Here is a 20,111-nt window from a genome sequence, read left to right on the forward strand (position 1 = left end):
GTCAATTAACCTGGGCCCATGGGGGCTCACAGAGAGTGAACCACCAACCAAAGAGCATGCATGGGCTGGACCTAGACCCATATATATGTAGTTGATGTGCAGCTTGGTCATCATGTGAGTACCCTAACAATGGGAGTACGGGCTATCTCCGAGTCTGTTGCCTGCCACTGGATCCCTTTCCCCTAGCTAGGCTGCCTTGTCAGGGTGTGCTTAGTCCTGCTACGTCTAGAGGTGCCAGGGTGGGTTGATAGCTTTTGGGGGCCTTCTCTTCTCTGAGAAGAAGGAGAAAGGGAATGGGAGGAGGGGAGCACGAGAGCGAGACTGGGAAGAGAGGAGAGGGGGCTGGGATCAGGCTATAAAATGATTAAATTAAAAAATTACCAAAAATATACACTTATGTCCATATATGAATGTAACAGCAGTTAAGGAAAAAGAGGACATGAATTTGAAAGAGAGAAAGAAGTGCATGGGAGGGCTGAGAGGGAGGAAAAGAGAGGGAGAAATATTGTAACTATATTAAAATCTCAAAAAAAAATGTGGGAAAGCATAGAGTGATCAAGAAAAGACACAACACATCAATCTCTGGCAGGCATGCGTGCACACATACACATGCATTTGTACATACACATTCACACTGAGAAGTACATATACCACACACACAATAATATACAAACATATGCATATATATACACAAATAATACATATGTGTATTTGAATGTGTATGTACACTGAAGCACTTTGTTGTAATTCATCAAAGGAAAAATATTGGAAAGATGACACAGAAAGTATAAAATATAGTTATTCTTAGGGGGAAACACATAGGAACCTTATTTTGTTTTGTAAATACTTGAAATTTTCTACAATACAATTTTTGTTTTAAAGCTATTATTTTAGTAGTATATATTTACAGGGCATCATCTGAGTGTTTGATACATGCTCACAGTGATTATTTCTCACCACTCTGTAGTATTTATGACTTTCTCTATCTTAGGTGTCACTGTGAGCTGTACTGCAGCAGATGAGAGTTCATCTCCACTGTGTCTGTTACCCATAGTCCACCCTCCTTCTGTCTGCATTCCCTACGATGGAAAATTTTTTTCTTTATTTTTTTAATGTGATGAATGTTGTACAATGCATCGTCCCCTGGGACTCAGAAACAAGAGCTCATTTGAGATGCAACCATTAAAATTAATGTCTCAAAGAAACATAAGAATTATTAAAACATCCAGCAAAGAACATTCATCTCCTTTTTCCATCTCAAAGCAACCACAACAAGATTATTACCAGTTGTCTCATTCAGACCTTTGAGAAGGAAAAACAGAAACACAAGCAAACCCAGATATTGGCAATACTTTCATATACAGCTTTTAATGCTAATATGTAGAGTTTTAAGCTGGCATTTGCTTGTAGTTGGATAGTATGTGACATGCCAGGCTGTAAACCAAGGTCAAGACCATTTGAATACATTTTGAAGTAACATTATTCAATTTCTCATATCCAAAACAGCCATCCATATGCAGCCCTGTTGTCCTCTAGAAATGAGGCTGTTTGCTTTGGTGGGACAGGAGCTAGGGAGCATGGGAAACTAGTCATGGTAGCAGTGTGATTGCAAAGGCAGATTTAATTTGTGTTCTCTGGCCTAGAGAGAGGACTAGCATGTTTGATCGACAATGGAGATCCTCATCTCATAGTCCTTGAACATATGATTGACAGGAAGGGTTAGCCACTTCTGATAGAGGAAAGTAAATCCCACCGTTTCTGACTGTCCCAGAGGACTCTACCACCCTCCAGGGCCCCATGATACTGAATGAATGCTGTTCATTCTGGGGGAAGAATATCAGTTCTTTTCGTGTATTTAATACGTATGGCAGTAGGCTTGCCTACACATGTTTCCCCTGCCTGTCCTGAAGAGATGGTCATCTGGGCTGGCTTTTTGTTGTTGTTGGTGGTGGTGTTGGTTGGTTGGCTGGTTGGTTTCTGTTTTGTTTGTTTGTTTTTGTTTTTGTTTTTGTTTTTGTTTTGCAAGAGTTAACAGGGTAGAGGCTAATTCTTATCAAAGGTGGCCAATCCTAGGGAGGGGATGTTGTCTAGTTGCAAAAAACGTCTTCATTGCTCCTTTAAAAACAGAAGGGAAACACATATTATGATCACATAGCTGACCACAGGACAATTTCAGATTTCCTACTTTACTAAATCACTCTTGGAAAAAAAGGCCTAGGGAAGCAAGTTAAGGAAGGAGGAGTTTAAAGCTGGCTCACAGTTTATGGGGATATTGACCATCATGGTGTACGGGGGCAGCAGGGGCGGCAGGGACTCTTGTGGTAGAAAAAGTTTATACACAGTTTTCTCCGTCTTAGTGGGTCAGGAGGCTGGAAGCCAGATGGGAAGTGGGGCAGCCAGCTTATAATCCTCAAGGCTTGTCTCTACAGCCCTGTGTCTGACAGCTCAGCCCATGTACAAAAGATTCTACAATGTTGCAGAAACAGTGCCAGCAACTGGGGACGAAGTGTTGAAACTCCTGAGCAGCCCCCTCCTCCGGGGGGGGGGTCACTTCACATACAAACTATAACATTAGCCATTTATGTCTGTGCTAATTATTAATAGTGATTCCTTCTTTCAGATTTTCACATTAGACGATAAAGTACAGAGTCACCATAAAGTCGCTACATTTCAAGTCTGGCTTTTGTGCTTAATTGTAGTTTCTGTCTCATAATTGAATCGCAGTTGCCCAGTTTATATTGCAAACCTAGGATCTTCGGCTACCTCCAAAGGCATTATGGTTTAGTACACATTATAATCTCATGAGTGACACCCTTTGTGGAAGGAAGGTGCACAGAGCTTAGGCAAGACATACTTGACTCTGGGTCCGGGAACAGAGCAGAGCAGGAATGCTGTTACCAAGAAGAGGGGAAAGTAAAGTAAGTTCTGGGAGGTGAAGAGGCACACTGTTGTCCTTGGGGGGTGATGAAAAGGGCCCAAGAGTGTAATCAAGATGGGTGGATGAGGCCTAACCAAGGAGGGCTGTGGGACCGGGCTCTCCAGGTGCCTCTGTGTCTTCCTGGAGAGCTCCAAGTCTAACAAGGCATTAGAACTCATATTGGAATCCTAGAATTATTTTAGCCATTCCGTGCCTTGAACCCAGTGCCTTGCACATGCCAGATAGTTAATTCTTCCATAGAGCCACACCTTCACGCACTTATTCTAAACTAAATGCAAAAATGTTAAATGACTAATACAATATAAATACAGATTTCATGGTATGTGAACTAAATGATAAGGTGTCTGAGATGTATCTATAAATATTTCAGGGAAAAAAGGTGGACGGTAATGATATCTTTATTTTAAAAAGTTGGTTGACTATGAGAAAATGGTGATAGTTATTGAATTTGGAGAATTGGTTTGAGAGAACTGGTTTCTTTGACACGCCCTCTGGTGCCCATGATTTGTTCACTTCCCCTTGGCAGGACAGCCTTGCGGGCACACCGAGGAAGGGTATGCAGACTATCCTGATGAGACAGGATAGTCTGTGGCCAGAGAGTAAGGTAGGACCCCCTCTACACCCACCCCAGATGTTAGAAGTCTAGGGGAGGGGAATAGGGCAGAAAAGGGAGGGAGGGTGGGAACGGGAAGATAAGAGTGAGGGGTAGCAATCAATATGTAGTGCATGAATAAATTATATACATGTATACATACATACATACATATATATAAAGAGAATTGGTTTCTTATATTTTTCTGCCTTTGAATTAGAAATATCATGACTATTAAAAAGAATAAAGTATATATTCCCTGGGTCTCCCTTGAACCTGCTAAATCAGAATGGCTGTGTAACAAGATATGATCTTAGAAAAAAAGTTCCTGCTGGTTATGATGGCTATGTTTAAGTTTCACTGGGGTGAGAGACAGGCTGGAGGCAGAGTGAGGTAATCTTAGGGGTGTGGGGGAGGCAGAGACAGGCAGAAGCACAGAGAGGCTGGGCCCTGGCAGTGAGGTGAGGTGAGTGAGGTGCATACTGAATGGAGAAAGAATTTCAGAAAATGCTGGAATTTAATAGATGAGATCTTGTGTTTAACCAGATGGAGATGAAATTCAAGGCTGCATCTTTATGAATGAATGAACAATGCCATTACTAAGATGGGAACTACCAAAGGAGCAGACATAAACAATAAAACACAGAGAACTCTCTGTTTTGTTTTGTTTTGTTTTGTTTTTTTAAGTACTGGAATCCATCTGTTAACATCATTTCAATATTTTCAGCCATATTTTGTAATATCTAAAAGTCACCCACAATCCAAGTAAATGCTGTTTCTGTGTTTTATCTCGGGGAATATACTCTTTAAGACACAGATGTTTAGAACGTGCACACACTGTGCTGCCAGGGGAGGCACAGGAACGGCCTTTATGCAGGTTTTCAGCAGGCCAACCTTTGTGGGTTTTTTTCATCCAGTATTTACAAAGGTAGGTGCCCCTTCTGAGATCTTCAGTTCTCTCTGCGTTTTCATCTCTATCCTTCCCCACCACCCGACTAAGGATCAGCGTGAGAGATTATATACTCACTTATATCAAGACACTAGCCCAAGGGGCATGTCCCATGAAGGACTTCACTTACCAGGAAAGTGGGTCAGAGGGGAGGACATCCTATTGGGACTTTAGGTGAGAGAAGCATGGGAAAATGGGGAAATAGAAGGATCTAGAGGGTCCTGGAAACCTATAAGAAGAACATTATGGTGGGCGGATCTGGGTCCAGGGGTCCTGCTCAAACTATGGCACCAGCCAAGGAAAATATAGGCAGTAAACTTTGAACCCCTACCCAGATCTAGCCAATGGACAGGACATTCTCCACAGTTGAGTGGAGAGTGAGGTCTAACTTTCATGCAAACTCTGGTGCCCCATTTCTGACCATGTCCCCTTGATGAGGAGGCCTGGTGGCACTCAGAGGAAGGATAACAGGTCACCAAGTAGAGACTCGATACCCTATGAGCATATACAGGGGGAGGAGGTCCCCCTCAGTCACAGACATAGGGGAGGGGAGTAGGGGAGAAGCGGGAGGGAGGGAGAAATGGGAGGATACAAGGGATGGGATAACAATTGAGATGTAATATGAATACATTAATAAAATAAATAAATAAATTAAAGCACACACAAAAACAAAACAAAACAAAACAAAACAAAAACCAGGCCAAGGCTTTAGCCTAGCAAGCTGCTAGCAAGCTGCAGGGCCCTCTTGCAAGCTGTCTGTTGTGATGCAGGGTCTGAGGCACCGACAGCCATGATCAGCCACTTCTCTGCACACAGCAGTTTGCCTTTTCCAGTTCATTCCCCCCACCACCCCGTCCCAGACTCTGACGCCAAGACAGCTTTTAGGAAATCCAGTTAAACCTCAAGCTTTCAAACAACTGGGTTTAGATTTGCCCAAGGGACCCAAGGAAATGGCCTCTGAGTTCCTTGTCCTCTGGATCTTCCCAGGAGACCGAGTCTTTCCTGTGACTTTTCTGTGGACTCCTTGCAGAAAGCCATATTTTCCCCAAGTCTTTCTTTTCATTTCTGTCTGAACCTGCCTTCATCTTCCTAGTGGCTAATTAAAAAAAAAAAATTACAACCAGGAGGATTAAATAGTAAACTCCTTCCTTGCTGCTCTCTGCCTAATTTCTGGGGCCTCAAGCTAAAGGATTTAAAAAGAATTAGAAAATAATTCCTGATTTTTCATAGTCCTTCTTGTTACATATATTTTATTTTATGTGTGTGTAATAATATAAATATACATGTAAAAAACATGACAATAAAATAATTCCTAAACACACACACACACACACACACACACACATACACACACACAGAGAGAGAGAGAGAGAGAGAGAGAGAGAGAGAGAGAGAGAGAGAGAGAGAGAGAATTAGAAAAAGCCACCTTCACTTGGCAAACTGCATTCGTGCGTGTGTATGTATATGTGGGGGGGGGGGGGCAGTTTCTAGAGGGTAGCCCTTCCATGCACAGTGTGTTTGCTCATTGTTTATTTCTTAATCCAGAAGGATAAAGTTCAGGGGAGCAGATGTTCCCCAACATGACTTTCCCTTGTGCATATGCACTCGTGCATACTGAAAGAGTTTTGGGGTGTGTGTGTGTGTTTGTGCACGCTCACGCTTTGCTGCCTGGAAACCCCATTTTACTCTGAAGCAGGGACTTGCTCACACTTACATCTTTTTCATTAAGCTTAGATAGAGTCTGAGCTAGACGGGACCTCGCCCCATTCGTGGCGTGCTCACATAGGCTGTGACAGAATTCCACTGGCAAAGAGGTGTTGGGAGGCAGTGTCTGAAGAGTGATCCACAGTGTTTCGGGTGGATGTGTTTATTCAGTATTTTCACACTGCTGCACACTTCACTAGAGAAAGGGCTTCAAATCCACATCAGTCGCCTTGCTCGGCTCTAGACTGTTCTTCATCAATTGTTTTTTGTTTTTTTTTTCTTGTGATTATACAGTTTGACTTTATCATCCCTTTGATAACAATTTCTGCATGAAAATTGACTTTATATTTCATTTTTTCCCTTCTGTTATCTTAGCTGCATTCTTACGCAAACACCCTTTGTGCGGCACTGGTAATATAACCGATCGGGCGAAGCTGTGCCATAAGAAATCAAAAGCATAAGAATGTCTTTGGGTTTTGCATTTTAAATACAGCATTCATTGTTGCGCTGAGGTTTCCGATCCCTTCCCAGACATTATGGAGATTTCCTTCGGTAATGCTTATTTCATTGTACTTTGATATAAAATAATGTGTGTCATAAATCAGCGGAGCGACTGTCATTAAACAGGAAAGAGCCTACTTATGATATGAACAATTTGCTTTTCTAATTTGAGGAAGATTGAGGCATTTTAATTATGGAAGGTCTTTGCCAATGAGCCTGGAATCTGATATCAAATTATATTCCTTATGGAATTGTAGGTTAGAAATAATCAAATCTGTATTCATTAATTTTACACTATTTGTTTTCCAAGCACCAAACAAAAAAGCACCCACAGAAGCATTTGCTGAATAAAGATCCATGCTCTTGTTAAACCCACGGAAGTTGTGTCCCTTTATATTAGCAAACAGAGAAGGGAATAGAGTTGTTAGCTTTGCGATATTCAGCAACGGTGAACTTCAAATTGTTATAAATTCGAAACTGAAGAAATTATTGCTTTAAAAGGTTGAAAACTGTCTAAGAATAGGCATAAGACAAGGCCGGGGCAAGAGTGCTGTCCAACATGGGTGGGTGGTGTATTTCACAGTTTAAGATGGCTTCCGTTAGGAGCAGAACAGGGCTTTGCCCAGGGAAGTCCTCGCCTGGACAATACAGGAGTTCTTGTCTCTAAAGGTGAGCAGAGCTCTGAGCACAGACACTGCAAGTGATTTAAAATTATGAGTGCTCTTCAAATTGCTTAAAACATTGATTTTCTTTATGAAATGGATTTCCATGTTTTATGCGTCCAGTGACTCTGTAATTACAGCAGCTGGGACAGAGGCTTCGCTCTGCAGCTGGGTTGGTGTCTGAGGGTCCCTGTCCCATCCCTTCCCTTTCCTTCCACACATTTCCCCAATTAATAACTTTTCTGGGTTTCCTCACTGCTGGAATAGACACATCATTCTTTGTTCTTGCTCATAAATCAGCCTGTGACCAAGGAACTAGGAAGTTATTACGGGTGAGGGGTAGGTCAGGGCGAAAATTCAAATTCATCGAACGTGTTCTAGGAAAAAAAAAAACCGCACCTTACCCAAAGCAAAGCACATCTTTCCAAGACTCTTTCATAATCACGTGGGAGAGAGCAGAGGCTGCTTCCCAGCGAGGGCTGCAAAGACACCTGGGAACTCAGAAGCTGTCCAGGTGCGTATCTTGCTATGGGACTATTGCCCCTTGCACACCATTCCCAACACACTGTTTTCACTTTGCTCCTGGATTCGCCATTCTCTCTTCTCCTTTCCCATGGGAAGAAATTTTATAGGAACAAGTCAAATTTTTATTTGAAAGGGCTTTTATAATTGAGAGATGTGGATATTTCTCTTCATATGTTAGATACTGGTCTTGTTTTATGTAAACACAGACACACACACACACAGAGAGAGAGAGACAGACAGACAGACAGACAGACAGACAGACAGACACAGACACAGACACAGAGACACAGACACAGACACAGGACACAGAGACAGAGAGACAGAGACAGAGACAGAGAGACAGAGACAAAGACACAGAGAGAGAGACAAAGGGGCAGAGAAACAGAGACAGAGAGACACAGAGAGAGAGGATTTTGTGTGAACTAGCAAGCTATGTGATGAGAGATAGCTAATTGAAATACTAGTTGGGATAACAAATTCTATCTTTTCAACCCTAAAAATGTCCCCTTCCCATACTCTTCCACACTCCTTGTTGCTTACTCTTTTTGGTAAAGATCTGCAGCAGTGTTCAATCGGTTTTGTCAAAATCTTCGTCCAGGTTAACTGGAGGTAGCTTTGGGCTCGACTCAGGCCAGACTCATACCTGCCAAACATGAGGGTTTTAGCATTTTCATGCACATCATAACCTGAGTCTAAATCTACAGAAGCAGGAAAAGCCACATAGCAAAGCCATCCAGATGTTGCCGAGTCTGTGTGACTGTAAATTTGAAAAGTACCAGCTTTCTATCCAGCGGGAACTGTATGAAAATTCCAAGCCCCCTGTTTACTGGTGTGTCTGGTCATTTCTGCAGGAACCAGAACAGATGTACTGAGGTAGGCAATAATGCCGTGACAATAAGGAACATGTCTGCATCAGCTCACTGAACCGCAGATGGATAGTGAGGACCAATTCAGCACGTGATGAGGGATGTTTTCATGTTTTTAAACTCAGTGTTCATTATACAAATCCATCCTTAGCGGTGGCTTGCATCATGATTTCAGGAGGCCCAAGGCTCATGACCTCCTTTCTTCTGAAAACATTGGGCTATAGTTTTGTTTTGTTTTTGTTTTTTGAGACAGGGTTTCTCTGTGTGTAGCCTTGGCTGTCCTGGACTTACTCTGTAGACCAGGTTGACCTTGAACTCACAACAATCTGCCTGCCTCTGCCTCCCAAGTGCTGGGATTAAGAGGCTATGGTTCATTTTATAATACACGTTTTCTTTTTTCTTTTAATGTATTATGATCTATTCAGATTACATTCTATTGTTATCACCTCCCTCCCTCTTATAATACATTTTTATGAATAAAAATAATATAAGAACATTGTATAGACCTTTGAATCTATCTTTGCAGAAGTTTGTCATTTTATTATAATGTGTGATACCTAAGAAAAGACACCCAATGCTTGGGAACCCTTTACATTTTGAAGTTTGAAGCTCACTTTTAGAGCTAATGCTGCAAGTAAAGGGTTGGGCATGGTCTGGTCATGCCTTTGAGGGACCATTAGCTTCATAGCTCCCACCTCTGGACAAGAAGGTGCTGAGAGGGTCATGCTGTGCCCTGTCCCAAGTTTCCCCATACTGTAGGAACCTGGTTTTTCAGGTTTCACCTTGACCTGAGAGACTCCGTTTTACAAGCAGCTACTGACTCCAGTGTGTGTGTGTGTGTGTGTGTGTGTGTGTGTGTGTGTGTGTGTGTACCCGACACAAGCTAGACTTATCAGAGTGAGGGTGTCTCAGTTGAGGAAATGCCCCCATGAGACCAGTCTGTAAGGCATTTTCTGCTAGTGATCAAAATGGGGGAGGGGGCAGCTCATTGTGAGTGGTGCCACCCCTGCTCCTGGGTTCTATAAGAAGGCAGGCTGAACAAGCCAGGGCAAGCAAGCCAGTAAGCAGCATTTATCCACGGCCTTGTCATTAGCTCCTGCCTCCATGTTCCTGCCCTGTTTGAGATCCTGTCCTGACTTCCTTTGGCGATGAACAGCAATGCGGAAGTATAAGCTGAATAAACCCTTTTCTCACCAACTTGCTTTTTGGTCATGGTGCCCCTTCATTGCAACAGAAAGCCTAGCTAAGACAGTTGTCAGCTTTGGGTATCTTCCTCAGTTATTCCACACCTTATGTCTTGACTTTTGAGACAAGATCGCCCACTGAGCATGCTCGCTTGATTCAGACTGACTGGATGGCCAGCAAGCCCAGATTTCCTCCTGTTTCCTCTTCCTAGCGCTGGGATATGGGTGCACACTATTAGGCTTTACTCTTCAAATGGGTGCTGAGGCTCAAGCTCAGATCGTCATGCGTACAGGGTAAAAAAACAAAACAAAACAAAACAAAAAAAAAACCTTCTTAGCTGAACCATCAGCCCAGTCCCGTGACTGCACTCTAAGCTTGAACACAGACGTGAGATGATCCTGCCCATCTGTAAGCACACTAACTCCGTCAGCTGTCCAGCACTCCCCACAAGGCACAGGCTGGCCACACCGAAACATGAAAGCCAGGCCCCGAGAGTTTATAAAATACACCAGCCTGAGAAAGGAGGGAAACGTCCTCATTTGGACCCCATGAAGAGGAGAGCACCCTGCTGACTCCTCATCTAGCCACCTGGGATGTCAGACCTCCTGTCTGCTGAGGAGCCCAGCCCCTAGCGTTGGTTCAGCCTCCCAGCTTCTCCCTGTTGTCTGCCTGGCCCTGGCCCTGCCCTTTGACCTTATGCCGCTCTCTTTTCCTGCACACTTCTGCAATTCAGCTGAGCTCCGAGACAGGACTCAGGTCTGGGTCAGCAGTGTCTCCAGCAGATCTCTCGTGGGCTTTGCCGACTTGCCCTCCAGGCGGCACTCCTTCTGTATCATTACCCTGTTGTCTCGGTTTGGTTCTAGAAACCTGATTAGGAGTGATGAAGAAATGAAGGACAGTGACACTAAAGAGACGGCAGACACACAGACCAGAAAAGATGGGGTCAGGTGGGCTGTGTGCAACCTAATGCAGTGGCATCAGCTCCCCAAACAACACAGGACCTCAGCGAGTTTATGTGTACGGCGCACCAGGAAGAGCTAGTGAGTCTGGGTAGGAGCTGGCTGTAAGTGAGCAGCCTCGGGCTATGAAGATGCAGGAGGAGGAAGCCGGAGTCACAAGGTGATCATCTTGGCACACACTGGTTGGTCACTTGCAGACATTCTTACTCGGGTCAGGGGAGACGGCTTTGCCAGTTTGCCATGTGTAGTAGACCTTGGTCCTTGACATGTGCAGCTCATGTCAAACAGTAGACACTCAGTTGAAATTCACTCACTCAGGCCCTCACTCTCTCTATGATCTTTAGGAGATTCCAATTTCTGCCTCTCAGTTACGCTTCTTTGAAACTCCTTGACCTCTATTGTGGCTCCTTGAACCTTCTGTAGCCATTCCATAAGCTACATATATAGATATATTTACTATGTGATATGCAATGCAGGGTGTGACATTGATAGTTCAGGTGGAAATAAAAGAACCTGTGATGCCTCGGCCAACTATCAAGGAAATCGGAACTGCTTGACATATTGCTGCCAGTAAAACTGACAGGCCCAGTGAATCTCTTATTCAACAAATTCTACCATTGTGGGAATACTCGAATATTTCTGTGAATGATGTCACAGACAACAATGGGCCACCATTTTGATGCGCTAACGTCTCATCTTGTCATCCCTAGTCACACTGCAACCCATCCACTCCTCTATCTATCTGACAACATTCCAGGATGTGATTCCAGGGGTGGGTCCCCGGCATCAGTGGTAACCCATTTGTATCACTTTGCAAAACAATACAACTAGAGGTTGTATTCTTATCATTTTCTTGTTATGATGTGTAGTGTGTGTCTGTGTTCCATTTGCATGAGGTGTGCAGCATGTGTGCAGAGGTCACGGGGCAATTTTGTGGAGTCAGTTCTCTTTCCACCTTTATGTGTGTTTCAGGGATTAAACTTGTTCACCAGGGTGTCATATCAAGTGCTCCTGTCCACTGAGCCCTCTCAGCAGCCCATGATAGAGTTTTAGATCTAATGGGAATCCCTTGAGTTCCTGACTTTTTTCTCACAAGAAGACTCCCTATCCATCAGTAGAGAGATTTGAAATAGTTTTGTATAAGCAATTATAAACTAAAATAAAATGTGATTTCTTTGGTAGTATATGGATTTTTAATTTTTTTTTTCCTCAGCCTTTGCTTCACTTGTCTTCAGTAGTTAGAAAGTCAATTAAAAATCATGCATGTATGTGCTTCTGCACATGAGTGCAGATGCCCACAGAGGCAGAAGTGGGCATCAGAACTGGAAGAGGCAGGACTGGAGCTTGAGTTACAGTTTTAAGTCTTGCTACGTGTGTGTTCAGAACTGAACTCAGGTCCTTGCAAGAGCAGCATTCACCTCTTAACAGATGAGTCATCCATACAACACCCAAATTGGTTTTTATGGGAATATTTCACTCTGATGTTCCGAAGAAGACTGCAGGCATTTCAGACCCAGAGGTAGTACTCTAAAGAAAAGGAAAGGTCCTGCACAAACTATGGCACCAGCCAAGGACAATGCGTGCAGTAAACTTCAAACCCCTACCCAGGTCTAGCCAATGGACAGGACATTCTTCACAGTTGAGTGGAGAGTGGAGTCTGACTTTCACACGCACTCTGGTGCCCCATATTTGACCACGTCCCCTGGATGGTGAGGCCTAGTAGCACTCAGAGGAAGGATAGCAGGCTACCAAGAAGAGACTTGATACTCTATGAGCATATACAGGGGGAAGAGGTCCCCCTCAGTCACAGTCATAGGGGAAGAGAGTAAGGGGAAAATGGGAGGGAGGGAGGAATGGGAGGATACAAGGGTTGGGATAACAATTGAGATGTAATATGAATAAATTAGTAAAATATAGTTTTTAAAAAAGAAAAGGAAAGGTATGCAGACAGGCCTATGAAAGATGCTAGCTACAACCTTAGGATAGCTCCCAGAATTGGGTTATGGGCAGTGGACAATCAGGCAAACATTTCACAAAGCATGTGTGCAACATGTTTATGGGGTCGTCTTCCACCAGCTATTTACCATCACATTTGAGAAATATTAAAGCTAGCCAAGTTTCAGATGCAATCCTTTTGGATTTCAAAAAATATTTTTTCCAGCATGACACAGGTTTTGCAAAGTCAATTTTATTTGCGTTCTTCATCCTTCTCCTCCTCTTCTTCCTCCTGCTCCTCTTTCTTCCTCTATAGTGCAGTTCCTATGGGCCACTTCCTGTTACTTATTTTCAACGAACCAAAGTGCAAGGAAAAGCAAAAGGATAAAGAGGAGGAATAAGCAGCAGAGGCAAGAAAAGAAAATGTTAGTGACCCTTCTTCAGGGAGAATCGGGGCTTTTCTCTGAGTGCAACTCCTTAGGTCTGTGGAATAGCAGTATGTCAGTAGGGGTCACTTTATCAATATGTTCTTTTAATAGAATAATAATATTGTTTTCCACAGTCCTGTGTCCTATCTAGTTTCAGATTATTAAACATTTTAACACTGTCAGGTATGGGGTCAGGCTCATGAAATGGGCCTTAAATCCAAATTTTAAACATAGTTGGTTACTGCCATAATGCTTGCGTCACTATTGTACCAGGACACCTTGCAGGCAGGTCGCTGCTGTAGGTCACAGGGTTGGTAGCTGGATGTGTGTTCTAGTTGAACATCAGCTAGGTTTCTTCCACGTTTGATGTCCTAAGTAAGCTGTATCTTCAGACATAAGGCCTTACCGTCAGGTTATGGAAAGCAATCAGTAGCCTAGATCAGGCCATTGCTCAGCCTTGAGCATAGATGGTAATTAAGACAATTGGACAATATGTAGACAACGAGGCAGAGAGACCCAGGCTACTTTTTATTATTTCTTTGCTTGTTTCTTGTCTATTCTGGTTTTCTTTTCAGATCCTCAGTGTATCAAAAAGTACAATATAAAACTGTAGTATATGCCTAATATTTGTGTGTCACAAGCCAATAATTGTGATACAGGAAAATATGAAGAAAAGAGTCAAAGTCCAATGGAAGACTATTTTGAGGTGCGTTCCCACGCTTCTCACCGCTCGGCCCCAAGCCACACTCACGTCTGTCTGTATTTGAAGTGTGTCCTAAGCAGACACCTCAGGGAGAATGTGAGAGTGACGTGTGGTAACAGGGTACTCCCTGCTCTTTTCCCTCCTTTTTTCTCATCCCATCTGTTTGTTTGCTTGCTTGTTTGTTTTCTTCTTTTTCTTTTTCTTTTTCTTTTTGGTTTGGTGTGTGTGTGTGTGTGTGTGTGTGTGTGTGTGTGTGTGTGTGTGTGTGTAGATCTGCCTCTTTAGGATAGCCTTAGGCAGTACTTGCCAGTGGCAAACAGAGCTCAGTGTTGTTCTCGCCCTGCCAAAGCTGGCATCTGTGAAGGGAGGACTAGCCATTTGCACATCTGATTATTCACAGAAGAAAAGAGAGAGAGAGAGAGAGAGAGAGAGAGAGAGAGAGAGAGAGAGAGAGAGAGAGAGAGAGAGAGAGAGAGAGAGAGATATCATGGTTTTCAGAGCTCCCTGCTGGGTGGCAGGAATTATTCTGCCGTCTGGTTTTTCACGATTACATACAGCTACCTGGGAGATAAGGCAGGATACATACACTTTAGTTTTCCCTTTAAACTGAGTTTCACTATGAAAAGTTTTAAACAGGCAAAACCCAGAATAATATGAGGCACCCCCATGCCATTGCTCACCAACATCCATCAGTAACCGGCAATGCGCCTTAAAACACGCGCCTGTGGAGAAGGCGGTAGGTGGGTGCAGGTGAGTGGTCATGCAACCCAACCGCCACTGGCGTGTACCTGTGCATTGACGAAGCTCACACATCGGGACCCACGGGGGACTTCAAATTGCATTTGAATCCTAAACATTTCTTTTATTTTCCTGGAATGAGGGAGTTTCAAAGCAAACAAAGCTAGAATGACCCCAAAATTGTTACTTTGCTCGATTTTTCAATGAAGACTTGTAAGTAGCTTAAACACGTTGCTTCATAACTACAGTTGAAGACAGAACTATTGGCGGAATACAGAGTAATGTTTCCTGTATAGGTATATGCCTTGAAAGAAGCCAGTGTGGTGTGCAGTGTGTGTGTGTGTGTGTGTGTGTGTGTGTGTGTGTGTGTGTGTATGTTTACATTCTATAAACAGCTTGTGGTCCTTGATGTAACAAGTTTATTCTGTGAGTGACCCACTAAGGAGCTAGAGGCTACACTGGCCTCCAAAGAACTGTACAATTACAGCAGGCTCCTGCTGATGAATACTCACTGCCATCATCTTGAAATTCTTCACTTTTGAGCAAAGTCTCTGCATTTTCATATTACCAACCTGCTAGCTGTTTCTTCCCTGACCTTTTGGGGGACAAGTCACTGTTCCAGGCATGCCATGACTGCCTTATTAAGACTTTCTACATTGCCTACTTCGTGTCTAAGACTTGACTTAATACATTGAGAAATGAGGGGGTTGGGGAGGAGTGGTCAAGGAGACAGCTCACTAGACAAGAGCTTACAGCTCAAGCCTGAGGACCAAAGCTCAAATACCCTGCATGCCCAGAAAAATCTGAATGTGGCTGTGTGCTTGCTGTGGAGGAAGGGGACCAGAGGGTCACTGAGACACGCTGGCTGTCAGCCTAGTTACAGACCCAATGGGAGATCCTGTGTCAAGGGTGGAGAGTGATATGACAGGACACCCAACATCCTTTTCTGACCTTTGCATGAGTGTATAGGCACATGCATCTGCCCTCCCCCAACACACTCCTGTTTCAATTAGCTAAATGTCAGTTGCCTTACGCCATTGTCACTGCTGTGACAGGCTAATGCATAAATACCAAACTGCAGTTTACACTTCTGGAGGCAGAGAAATAGGGGATCAGACAACCAGGAGGTTCACTGTCTAGTGGGGATTCAAGTTCTGCCCCGACGGCAGTGCCTGGAATGGTGTCCTCACACCCTAGGTGGAGCAAGGCACTTAGGTTTTTTTTTTTTTAATATCTTTTTTTATTAATTCATTCATATTACATCTCAATTGTTATCCCATCCCCTGTATCCTCCCATTCTTCCCTCCCTCCCGCTCACCCCCTACTCCCCTCCCCTATGACTGTGACTGAGGGGACCTCTTCCCCCTGTATATGCTCATGGGGTATCAAGTCTTTTCTTGGTAGCCAGCTATCCTTCCTCTGAGGGCCACCAGGTCTCCTCATCAAGGGAACATGGTCAAATATGGTGCACCCAAGTTCGTATGAAAGTCAGACCCGGCTCTCCACTCAACTGTGGAGTCTGTCCTGTCTGTTGGTTAGATCTGGTTCGGGGTTCGAAATTTACTGCATGCATTGTCCTTGGGTGGTGCCATAGTTTGAACAGAACCCCTGGGACCAAATTCGCCCATCATAATGTTCTTCTTGTAGGTTTCTAGGACCCTCTGGGTACAACTATTTCCCCATTCTCACATACTTCTCTCACCAAGAGTCCCAATAGGATGTCCTCCTTTCTATCCCACTTTCATGATAAGTGAAGGCTTTCATGGGACATGTCCTTCATGTTCATATCAGCCTTATTCATAATAGCCAGAATATGGAAACAGCCTAAGTGTCCATCAGTAGAAGAATGAAGAAAGAAACTGTGGTACATTTACACTGTGGAATACCACTCAGCTATAAAAAAACAAGGAATTCCCAAAATCTGTGGACAAATGATCTAGAACTAGAAATGATCATAATGAGTGAGTTAACCCAGAAGCAGAGAGACTCAAATGGAGCAAGGCACTTAGAAGCTTTCTTTTAAAGCCTCTTTCATAAAGGCCCTGGCCCACTCCTCCCCACTGCTCCTCCTCTTTCGACATCACTGTGTCCGAGCTTGGTTTGTAGTATATGGATTTGAGGGAAGCAGGATAAAGGTTGTGTCTTCAGAGCACAGCATTGGACTTAGGTGAGTTCCAAGTCTCAGGCAGGAAAGCTAAGATTCTAGCTGTTGTAAGAATAGAATGTGAGGCTAAGCAGACCAGCTGAAAAGCTGAACAAATGATGCCCGTGCTGGGAAAGAAAGGGCATCCTTGCTGCGGACTGTCGCTGATGGGACCGCCGCGACATTTTCAAGGCTCTCCGCTTTATTCTGTTGCATCATTTCTCTGGGTCACACATACAAGTTTAGCCACTACTCTCGCCTTTGAAACCCCTCCATTTTGAGAACCCGGTTGTGTTTTCTTGGAGTTTGAACACACACTGATCTCTGTAATAGCAAACTTTTCTACCTTACTGTTTCCTCTAAAATCTGAATTCTACTCAGTTGATTTCTCAGTAAGTAGCATTTTATTTTTGTTAAAGTTTGTCTACTAATTCTTACAGGCTAGGGGTGATGGTTGATCATGTGAAGATCATGTGAAGATTCAAGAAGCCTTAGGATTTTAGTTGAAAATGTACTCTTTTAGAAAAATTTAAGCACAAACCATACACTTCATTACTCTGAGGAAAATTTTACCTTCCGGATCCTCGTGAGACCCTTGCTTTGCTTTGCAAGGTGGGAGCCACCTCTGTTAGGCAATGAAGATAGAAGTGGGAGATGGGAAAATGGAGGCCTTCTGTGAAACCCACATTTTTAAGAAGTCTGCAACAATGTTATTAAACCCATTTAGCACTTTAGACTGATCATTCTTAGCCACATTTACCCAGCCTACAAAATGCATAGATTTGTAAGTTGCCAGAGAATCTTCACTTGATTCTTGCATAGGAATCAACTTTAAATACTGTATCACAAAAAAAAAAAAAAAAAAAAAAAAAAAAAAAAAAAATCTGTTTTTAAATGTTTCTGACCTGGAAAATAGATACATAGTAGAGTTTCCTTCAGTTCACAACATATATAGCAGTGGTGTGTGTGTGTGTATGTCTACATGTCTGTCTGTCTGTGTGTCTCTGTGTGTGCCCATGTATGTCTATCTTTGTGTCTCTGTGCATGTGTATCTATATATGTCTGTATGTGTTTTGTGTGTGCATGTGTGTATGTGTGTTTCTCTGTGTGTGTGTCTGTGTATGTCTGTGTGTGTTTGTGTCTCTGTGTATGTGTGTTTCTGTGCATGTCTGTGTGTGTCTCTATATCTGTCTTTGTGTTTCTTTATATATGTATTTGTGTATGTGTGTCTCTGTGTCTGTGTGTGTCTCTGTGTTTGTCTGAGTGTGTTTGTGTCTCTGTGTATATTTCTGTGTCTGTCTGGGTGTGTGTGTGTCTGTCTGTGTTTCTGTCTGTGTATTTCTGTGTGTGCCTGTACATGTGTCTGTGCCTGTGTGTGTGTGTTTGTGAATGCAGGTGCTTACAGAGGCACTGGATTTTCTGGAGCGAAAAATACAGATGGTTGTGAACAACCCAATGTGGAGGCTAGGAATAAAACTCGGATATTTAGAAAACCCACAGGTCTTTTAACTGCTCTTCCTGGTTGATTTTGTTGCACATGTTGCCATAGTTGTCGGGCAGGGACAACCCATGGGGACTGATTTCTGGTGTGGAGCCTTCTTTGAGCACAGCCTCCTCCACAGCCAGATAGGGACAGCCATATTGGTTACAGTCCTCACAGATGTCACAGACCCAAAGCTGGTTCTTCCCCCAGCATGGAAGTGCCCAGATGCTTCAGAACACGGCTTACACTCTTACCCTTAGACTTCTCATTGTGGTCCTCACCATCAGGGGCAGCCAGAAGTTATCCAGTTCAAGAATCCCTTCCAGGCTCAACCGTTGGCCAAAGGAAAGCCACTTGGGCAGTCATCAGCTCAGGTATCTTGGGCTCCTCCCTTCTCCAGAGGGTTGGTGTGCAACAGACCCCTGAAAGATCAGCTCCCTGGTTCAACAGAGCCCTGAAAGTTCAGCTCCCTCGTTCAACAGAGCCCTGAGAGATGAGGCCCCTCGTTCTTCATGCTTTGGCTGTGTCTGGTCTAAGAGACGAAAGAAAAGCCAGGGATCCTTATATGGTGGACTCCCCACTCTTATCACATGGTGGACTCCCCACTCTTACACCATCACTGGGAAGGTAGAAATGCAACCGTCCAGATGTCAGTCCTGGACCTCAGGCCCCTTTTCCGTTCAGAAATAACAAATGCTCTGGCTACTCCGATCTGTGAGTCCAAGAGATGCAAGCGCACATTAGGTCAGCAGAGAGTCAGTCACTGTAACTGCTCAATGCTCATGGGGACCTTCTCCTGCTTTGCCAAAGTGCCTCCATCCACCCCAGCTACATATTTTAGGCCTTGAACGCTGCCCCTCTAAAACTCACCCCCACCCCCCCCCCACCTCATCCCCACCCCCCCACTCCCACCCCCACCTCACCCCTACCCCACCCCCACCCGTAGCATGGAACATGCAGGTGTGAGACTGTCACGGTAACTTCTTTTGAATTTATATATGAAGATATATATGGTTTATTTATCGAAAGGTAAATGTCACAAACTCCCACATTGTTTGTTAAGAACCTTTCTTGTTATTATTTCTTACTGAGGCGAGGCTTTGCTGCATAGCTCAGGTCTTTGAGCTGGTCAGCTCTCTGCTTGGCCTTGGGAAGCTTGAGTTACAGATGCAGATCCCCACACTCTGTTCTACAAGGGTGTTTTGTTTCGTTTTCAGCAGAAATGTATGCTTTTATTTTAACTGGCTATTACTTCTTAGTCTATCATATGCTTTTCAAAAATAGTAAACTGTTTCATAAGCTCTGGCCATAACTCTTTTGCTAGATGACTAAAAGGGTACGCTGACTTTAAAGGAGAGGGTTTCAGAGGTGGTGGAGCACACCTTTAATCCCAGCGCCCAGGAGGCAGAAACAGGCAGGTCTCTAAGTTCAAGGCTAGCCTGGTCTATATTTTAAAAAAAAGAAGTGTTTGTATGTTGTCCCTAAACATATATTCATTTATTATGTTAATATTAATTTTGTGATCCATTTATTTCAACTAGGGCCATTTGTGTAAACACTGGATCAGAATCATCCATTGGAGCCGGATGGGTTGCCAGTGGCACACGCCTCAAGTATTGATACTCCTCTCCCTGAATCTGTCAATAGCCCCTCCTTCCTCCATCCGTGGCTGTGGGTGGGCTCGCTCTTGTGTAGACTCAGTGTAGACAGGTATGCTGCTGTGGGGAGCTTGTGACTGCAATGGCAGTCAGTGTTTTGCCCAGAGGGTGGCATTTCTCAGCTCTTCTCCCGACTGTCTGC

The sequence above is a fragment of the Acomys russatus genome, chromosome 22, assembly GCF_903995435.1.
Source record: "Acomys russatus chromosome 22, mAcoRus1.1, whole genome shotgun sequence".
Taxonomy (NCBI): domain Eukaryota; kingdom Metazoa; phylum Chordata; class Mammalia; order Rodentia; family Muridae; genus Acomys; species Acomys russatus.